The sequence below is a fragment of the Periplaneta americana genome, chromosome 16, assembly GCF_040183065.1.
Source record: "Periplaneta americana isolate PAMFEO1 chromosome 16, P.americana_PAMFEO1_priV1, whole genome shotgun sequence".
In the NCBI taxonomy this organism is placed as follows: Eukaryota; Metazoa; Arthropoda; class Insecta; order Blattodea; family Blattidae; genus Periplaneta; species Periplaneta americana.
Window position 1 is genome coordinate 178475894 of NC_091132.1, and position 9908 is coordinate 178485801.

Here is a 9908-nt window from a genome sequence, read left to right on the forward strand (position 1 = left end):
ATCACATCTTGCACACACACACATGTACATGATTCTACACTTTGCACACACATACATGATTCTTTCAGAATTTGTTATACTTTGCGCAGACATGTGATGTCTTATTTCTGCTGTGACACCCTCCAATCTGACAGGTCTTCCTCTCTGGTTTCCTGGACACTGCTGGAATATATAATCTCGCGAGATATAACTAAAATCACCAGTCTCATTTTCATCTTCGTCACAAACACTAACTGGATATTCTCTTTCCTAATCTATTTCTGACAGTGTTTCTAAATAATGCAGAATTCTTCATCCCTCATAATCTTTCATAACAGAAGTTCATCGCTCAAACCCTTTCGTGCCATGTTTGCAAAATAACTACAGTACATGGCAAATAGAAATCTTGAGATAGACTAATGAAATACTTCACACAGTTGCCAAAAGAATTGCCGCTGTTATCCAGAATATATTGACTATATTGTAATGTCATAGGAAAGCGGTTATAAACTCCCTATTGTCGTTCTTATGTTTTGAGTATCAACCAGTCTACATAAAGGGAATATTTTCGGTAATATGAAAGACTTGCCACATACATTCAGTAAGCTTGTCACATGGGGACAATGTAGGCCTATTGAGTTCATTATTAGGAGGCGTAAGACGATCATAAAACAGCAATATTTGTAGTTTGCTGCTGCATGAAAATAAGACAGTGCAGACCAGTAAAAATGACCTATGTTCGTCCTTCTAGGTAACTGTACTTTTATCCCCATAAATAATGATAGGGACTTGACATTTTCAGAGGATTTAAAAAGAGTAAATTCAATAAATGTCCTGAAGGACTAGATTGATGAGCAAATACACAGAGGAGGTACAAATTAATTAAATATCGAAATGAGTCAAATGATCGGTTGGTTCTTCTAGTGTTAAACAAGTTTTATTTTATACTTATAAAATTATTAGTGGAATGGTTGAAGTCGCTTTGCGAAGTCTGGCTGAATTGTAGGTACTCTAAAGCTGCAGTTTGTTTACGGCGATCATTGCTTGGAGTTGCTGGCAGTTAAAATGAATGAGCACTGTTTCTTTACAGTGATGATTGTTGGACGCGGTGCAGATCGCTGGAGGTTGCTTCTGAAGCAAATTCAGGACGCATATCACTCCATACATCGCTCATTTGCGATAAGAGTGACACAACTTAAAAAAGTGTTAATTTTACAGGAGAAGCATTTCAAAATTTTCATATTCTTAGAAATCAAATTGTAGGCACACGCATTTTCCAAACGGAATGCAATTTTGCATATATATTATATTTCTAGTGTTGTAGCGTATAGTACCATAATTATTAATTAATTTCAATAATTTCAACAATTATTTTAAGTTGTGTCGTTCTTTTTTAAATAAATATATGTCTGTTTTTAGTTATGACAGTAAGAATATTTACCTGACGTACAATAATTGTACAATTATTGCAGTTGTACAATAACTGCACAATTATTGTGTTTCTAGAAAGGAAATTTTTCGATAAAGTAATGCAAGGGAATAATTTATTGGCATGTCATTACAGAATAATATTGTAAGGATGCTCTGTGACATTAATTAATAAATTTAAATTTTAACAAAGATGTTGTTTTATTGACAAACGAATGTAATAACTTTTTATAAAAATTATACTTTATAATTAACCGTATAACTTAATGACTCTTTTTAAATACATGACTATGAATTATGTTAGAAAAATTAATATAATAGCAACAACCTAGATTGAGAAAGCATTATAAAAGATCTGAAATTCTTTACACAAAATTATTTCAGAAATAAATTGCCCAGTAAACATAAACTACAGCACAACACTTTCAATACAGTTCACAACACTTCTCTACACTTTCAAAGATTCAAAGAATTCTTTATAGAAGCTTGGAATGTGATTCAGTTTAATGAGATCTAGTAAATCTGCTTCTTTTCTCTCACTTATACCTATTTTTTTCATTATAAACTTGTGGCAATTCTGGAGTCTCGGTTTTGGTTTCAGTTCTTGAAGAACTTTTTTTAGTTATACTTCTTGAAATTCTTCGTCGAAATAGAATGTTTTGTAGAAAAATGACAATGGATGACTTTGATGCACTGTCAAAACCTTTACTTCGTTCATTTTCCTTGTGCTCCTGAAGTAATTTGCGTTCTTGTAATTTGTTCCTAGATTCTTGATATTGAAAAAGTCCTTATGGGATATTTCCTTGGTTTTGTAGGTCCGTCCTATTTTCTTTGCAGCTTTAACAATAGAGACAAAATGATGTCGAGTGTAAATCGGACCACTTTTGGACACGCGTTTTACTTCGCTCTCGATAATTGAAAGGGCACTATCATCTTCATCCTGAGTGTGTCCAGTTATCAAGAATTTATGGATAATGGATTTCAGATTTGGGAATTTGGATACAGTGAACACGTACAGATGGATCATGAACCTCAGAACAGAAGTCCTCAGCAATGCTCAGTATAGAAAATTATGTTTATGACTTCAGCCGACATTTTCTGTTTTTCTTCCAAGAAGTTAAGTACACAGGTACCTATTTCATTGACATCTCTTTCTGCTTCTCCCACATGCCAAATGAAATAGGTGACATCAGTTGTTTTCAAGTCAAAATGTTAAATTAAAAACATTCTATTTAGAATCTGTATCAGCATCATTTACACTAGCATGCTTACTTTATGTAAATAACAGGGCAGATCATTATTCATGTTACATATTTTAAACTTATTTCATTTACAGGGACACTGTTATTTCTTTTAAATTTTTAATCAAGGCATTAATACTATTCATCTTGATAAAATTTTCGGTATATTATTGAACAAACATTCGAGTTGTGTTTGAGTAACCGGCTGCCAGACATCATTGTCTCAAAATGTTTGTTTTGACAGCTTTAGAATTACATGGGAACGTAATTGACTCATTTCCGTGTAAAAAAAATTACTAACCATATTCAAAATAAAGGTAAAACGTTATTATTCTTTTCAAATAGACAGACATAACATTAAATAATTATTAAATTAAAATAGTTTTAATCATAAATACCGTCACAATATTAAATGTAAGCTTACTGATAATAAGGGAAGTTAAGTAAGTATTTGTTACTTTTCTAAAATAATGACACAACGCAGAATAATTCTTTGCCGCTGAAAAAAAAAATTATTCAATGAAAAGACGCAACGCAAATTCTGTCACTCTTCATGATAAGATTTAAACCTTTCAGTTTGAATGCTTCGTAACAACTAAAATTAAGTCTTTGTTGTTGTAATGATTTTGTTAGATTAAAACAATTTAATAAAGACACATCTGCCATCTGGGGGAAAAATAATGTAATCATGTATTTGTCGTTATTCACGATGAAAATATACTACTTTTGGAGTTCATTTTTGTAAAATCTCAAAAATGAAAAATTTTGAGTTGTGCCTCTCTTGTCGCAAATGAGCGACATGTTCAATAATCGATTTTTAGAGAAGGCCATGTAGAAATATTTAATCGAGTTAAAGTAGCAAAACAAATGAGAAATGACAGCGATTTACACTGATAAAGATACCACTTCCTGACGATCATCGCCAGCATTTATAATCGCCGGCGATGTGCGTCCGGTGATGATCACCATAAACAAACCGTAGCTTAAGTTGCAAATCTACCTTAAGATTATGTTTACTTCTATACTCGTATTTGTTCTTCAAGAAGACCAGAGCAGAAAATGTACTCTCACTCAAATATATTGATGCAAATGGCATTAAGTGTAGTATTGCAATCCAGAAAACATTGAGATATACTGGTGAGTCATGGAACCAAGATTGCAACAGAGATGTTTTAGGAAACACAATTTTTAACCACGATATCAGTAGATAATTCTAATAATTTTAAGAGACCCTTTTCTTTGGTCAAACTATTAATTGTTTGTCATCGGGAATGAATTTTTCATACAATTGTCTTTATTAGATAATATTTCCGTAATTTTAATGTCAAACAATGAAGATACTTTTATGCTTCCAAACATATTGGACGAAAGTCACGGAGTGGAACATTAATCGAATTCTCGATTGATAACTCAGCAAGACAAGTTTAATTTCTTTATTGTTGCTTTAGTCTTATCCTGAATGCTGAACACAGTTGGAACCTAGAGATTAAAATAAAGAAAAATAATAATAATATCGGATATGTAAGCAAGAGTTTCAAGCCAAGGGAAGTCCTTGGACAAACTCATTCCTGTTAAAATCTTAGAAGTGTGAGATAAAAAATATTTCAGCCAGCTGATATGTCACAGAATGCGATGAAGTTAAATTTAGTTAAAATAACGTTTGAAAACATACATTGGTTCCACACACCCAGGTGGGCAACCACTTGCTTAGGTAATTTGTCAACTATGAATGCCATAAATTGTGTATTAAGTTATACTTCAATATTGTATAGCATTGTTACATGTTTTAATAATTTTTGTCCTGTAAACATCTTACAGATTATTGTAATACAGTTTCTTGATGGTTTCTTGTCCATTTTGTTACTCAACTGTGGAATAATAAATAATAATGAATATAGGTCTATGCCGGTAATAATAAAAAAATATATATTTTCTTTTTCCGTGATGTTCTAGTCGAACCAAACCACTACTCTCTATAGAGTTCAAATAATAATCTTTGGCCTACATCCTACTTCATCTTTCAAACAAATTAATTCGATTTTTAGCTAAACTAGTGCTGAAGTAGTTCCCCGCTTATATACATGTTGCATATACGAATCTGTGACAGGTTAGATTTGGTTAGTTTAGGCTTTTGTTATGCCATGCATATATTTGTCTATGATGCATATACGATCAACTGTATCTACATAAAAAGAATCCGTTATAAATTCAACAATTTTCACTTCCGAAAACACCAGAACTACCTCAGCGCTAGTTTCGCCGCTTTATTAACATAGGAATATCTCTTCGAATTGTTAACAAGGTTGAGATCACTCTTAATTTTACTGGATGTGATGCCCCTGGTTTTATAAATTTGCACACAAAGTGTCTTGCAGCCCCTCTGAAGTTGGCATCTACGTTTGGTGATATTTATTTGCATATCACGACATTCATAAGTTGGTTTACAGTTGAAATATCCAGAACTACCTCAGCGCTAGTTCTTGCCGCCCCTCTGAAGTTGTAGGTGGAATATTGTGTTGGCCAAGTTTAATATCAATACTACCACCAGAAATTAACTCTTAATACATATAGCCTATCAAGACTTATGAGGAAATATTCTGGAATACAATTATACGAAAATAAGGTTTGACTTGGATAACAAGAGCTGGAGTAATAATTGCGAAATCTACCAATGCACTATTATTATAATTACGTAACTTGTATCACCGAAATGTAAATAATATATGATTGTGACGAAGGTGAATCTAGCATGCGGTGAATATAACAATTTTTATGCTTACAACGGGGCCCAGCATCACACCAGAAACGGAAATACTACACGATTGGCGCATGCGCAAAAAGAGAGCCGAGGGTGACTTCTATCGTCTCGTCACTTCAACGACACGAGTAGCAGGGTTGGTAATACATGCAAACGAAATGATACTAAACGCGAGGAATGTTAAGGCCCATTCACAATGAACATTAAACATAAACATAACGTAAGCATAAAACCTTGTGTCCATGTTATTTAATGAAAGCATTCACAATGAATTATATAAGCATAAACTTAATCTTAATCATAAGACATTATCATGAGAGTTTGCAAACTCCAAACTTTCATGCTTATGTTTATGCGATTTGGAAACAGTACACTAGCGGAGAGCGTGTTTTCACTTTTTGTTTAACATCTCATGGGCTTTGCCTACAGGCAATATTTTGATCTATTGGCCGTGATGATAGCTAGGCGCGCAACATGGAATCATATGACGAAAAGTTGATTATTTTACATCTCCGTTTCTTTGATTTCAAGTATTGAAAGCCATATACTGATGCCATTGTAGTTATTAGAAACATAAATTGAATAGCTACATCGTCAGTCATTATGCAATTCTCCATTTTTATGTAATAGATTCTGTAGTTTTGTTGATTCCGTATGTTTGTTTCCACACACGTGTTATGTTTACGTTATGTTTAATTTTCATTGTGAATGGGCCTTGGCTACTTAAATTTGTGGCATATGTAATCTCCCAATGGTCACATCACTTTCTAATAACCAATACTATAAATCTCAGGACATAAGTAACCCTCATCACAATTATTTTTATTTTTAGGAGTTACATTATTAAATAACCTTAAATCTTCTTCTTCTCCATTGCCCCACAAGTATACTCATGGCTTCAAACTGATTCAAAGATGTGCAGGCTCTGTGGTAATGCACCAAACAGATTATGTTGCACTGTTGAAAAAGTTGTTCCTCTTGAGATTCAAGAGCATCCCCCACAACCAATAACTTATATATAAGAATACATCCGTTATCAACAGACTTTTTAAATAATATAAGACAGTACAACCGCAGTCTAGTATATGCAGTCACGAAGCTTGGGATGATTTTTATGCAATTCTTGTGGTAGTTGCTAGCCGCTTGGAGCGCTGTGAGAACTAGGAACAATAGACTGTGCCACAGTCATCGTGATCTAATACAGGCCGTAAGGCAGACCATGTAACTCGCTTAACCCGATCACGAAGGGCGGCGTATCAACCGCATAAATTAGTTGGAATGCATAAACAGTAACATATATTTATCTAAAATGTGGTGTAATTCCATTAATAAATTTTAAAACAATGGTTATGAGACACTTCAGAGAATTCACTTGCGAATTAAGGTGTAATATTATTTATGGTGTGAAAATTACGATGTTCGTATGTGTAATACCTGCTTTTATTTCGATTAAATATTGCGAAATTCTTGTACATTCATTTATGCACGACTCAATTTTCTGTTGCACCGCACGGATATTTAGAAATGTTTAAATTATAGGTTATGTTTACTGTACCAGTTGCCCCATTGTGTCTCAATTTAGTGATCTCCAATACCTTGCCCTTCATAAGAAAATTATAGGTTATGTTTACTATATTTAACTTATATTTCTAAATTCCAACAATTATATATTATAAGTAAGCATAATGTCATGTATGATACCCCGAACATTCAATTTGTCTGTATTTTATTACTACAATTGAGTACTGAATTATTGTATTTATCAACTACTTAAGAGACGAAGTAACACAATTGTATGTGCGCTAATTTCATAGGAGTGGTATGGCAAATTTTTTGCCTAAAATTAAGGAATATAGATGGGCAAAATTGAAATCACTATATAAATTCTTTTTTATTAAACCTCAAAATGGCTTCCATTCTAAACTTATAATGTTGATGCGAACAAAGTATGTTAACATGTAAAATTCTCTTCACTTTAAAATAACACAGTTTTGTAATTTTTTCTGCAACACATGCTGCAAGAAGTAAACGGAACTTATGGACATATTACACTAAATAAATCTTAGCTATGATACGCAATAAAATTTTATTTCACTGAATTCCATACACTGAAATGGAAAACTCGAACATATGGTACATTACGGTTTGGATCGAAAAGTCATTGACAATGCCGTATTTCGCATTGTTGTGAAAAGTTGTGTAAACTGTGAAATGTTCGTTATCGGTTGTAATAGCTGTAAATAGCTAAAATGCAATAATTTCAATAATAATATGCGACAAGGAGACGTTTGTAGCACTATAAATTGTAAGAAAAAGAGGTCAGAATTATCCTTCTTCCGAAAGATCCAGGAAGATGAGTTTATAGACTATAATATATATATACTTAATGAAAATAATATATAAACCTTATGTATTTCATATTTCAACAGTGGAAGGAAGGTGTTAATTTTTTCAAAAGAACACGATATCGTAAGTACAATACATTTTATCGTCTGCTAGGGAGAGAGTCTGTGATGAGGCGAAAGTAGCGATCCTGGTGGTGAGCAGCTATCTATGTTTGCATATTTAATAATTATTGAGCTTCGTGACTGTATATGTTAGACTGTGGTACAACACCTTACTCGATATGGCTTCGTTTGATGCAAAGGAAATGTATGAAGTCAATTTTTATGCCAACATTTAGAATTCACATTATTCCTTGCCTTTGACTGTCATGATATGAGAGTTAATTTAAATTTGACGATAATTGTGTATTATTATCTGCCGAATAATGAATTTTTATAAAGGTGTACACATGCACATGTGTTTGTGTGGTAAAAGAGAAGAAGAGTGAGTAAATGAGATCGAAATTACAATAAAGAGACGGATGCAGAATAAGAGATGTCGAGAAGAATTTTCGTCCCCTGTAGGTTGCTGCCATTAACGTCTGGCTTCTATTGTAACACTATTACATAAATTTTCGTATATGCAACAACTAGGGGCCGATTACTGATATAAATATTCATTTACATTGTCATTTCTTTTTCCAGGAACTGAATTTGTTGAATCTCTCCTCGACTGAGGTAAAGGCTGAATGTAACGACTATAGCAGTGGTCTCTCATCAGAGATCAAATTGGAAGAAATCCCTGTTCCAATTAATTTTTCCGTGGTGAAGTGTGAAAATCAGGTAATTGTAAAATACAAGGTGTTATAGTTCTTCTTCCTCTGGGGTTTATCACAGTCTACTATATACAGTCACGAAGCTTGAGATGATTTTTTGCATTTCTCGCGATAGTTGCTAGCCGCTTGGAGTGCTGTGAGCGCTGGGAACAATGGACTGTGATCGTGTGCCATCATGATCTAATACAGGTCGTAAGGCCGCCCATGTGACTCACTTAATCCGATCACGAAGGGCGGCGTTTCAACCATATAAATTATTTGGAATGGATAAAAAGTCACTTATATTTCTCTAAAATGCAGTGTAATTGCATTAATAAAATTTAAAACACTGATTATGAGACACTTCAGACATAACTCACTTGCGAGTTAAGGTGTAATATTGCTTTTGGTGTCAAAATTACGTTGTTCGTATGTGTTATGCCTGCGTTTATTTCGATTAAATATTGCCAAAATTCTTGTACATTCATTTATGCACGATTCAATAATTTTCAGTTGCACTGCACGGATATTTAGATATGTTGAAGTTATAGGTTATGTTTACTATACCGGTTGCCCCTTTCTGTCTAATTTTAGTGGTCTCCAGTGGCCTGGCATTACATATGTAAGTTATGTCATATGGAAATTGTAGGTTATGTTTACTATATTTAACTTATATTCCTATATTCGCAATTATACATTATAACAAAAACGTAATGTCTTATATGATACCCCACACATTCAGTTTATCTGTATTTTAATACTACAACTGAGTAGACTGTGGTTTTATCTTGTATTGTGTTCTTCACAGATTCCATCTTCATCTGTCTTCATCCTGACGTCTTGTATCTCAGTGTAATATTAATCCATATCTGACCGGATCATTTTCCTTCAACTTTCTTTAAAAATTTGACATATATTCATCGTAAGGTCCTAAAAAGTGAAGAGAAACAAGAATTTTAATTATATTTAAAGCATAAGTGGCCTTTAGAGTCTAGACAACATCAGTCAAACGAGAAATTGTGCCCAATATCTAGAAGTTGAACTTCTGATTGTAATTATTGTTGCCCACCGTAACAATGCATTCATTTCGTAATTTGAAACAATTTTTAAAAATTCTTCGAGTTGTTATTGACTCCAAGGGCTGATATGAGTTAATGAAATTGTATCTATATGTGTGTATGTTTGTTTGTAAAACGTTTCTGAGTCCAATACCATTTTCAAAATTTCTTAGTGTCCTTCTACGCAGTCAGAAAATTAATTTGGAATTGTTATATTGAGGTCTCTCTATTCTTTGTCAATGATAAGTTAATCACAGCAATGTTCTCCAAATTGTACCTTGCTTGCAGTATCATTACCATTTAAA

The 9908-nt window shown here is 33.2% G+C and overlaps 1 protein-coding gene across 2 annotated transcripts in view; it reads left to right on the forward strand.

The window, feature by feature from the left end:
- Positions 1 to 8567, forward strand: part of LOC138692075 (zinc finger protein ZFP2-like) — a 39642-nt gene extending 31075 nt beyond the window's left edge. For both annotated transcript variants that reach the window (XM_069814984.1, XM_069814986.1), the window contains one exon: positions 8436 to 8567. The gene's annotated coding sequence lies outside the window, so the exon portion shown is untranslated. The remainder of the gene's footprint in view (positions 1 to 8435) is intronic.
- The last annotated feature ends 1341 nt before the right edge of the window (positions 8568 to 9908 follow it).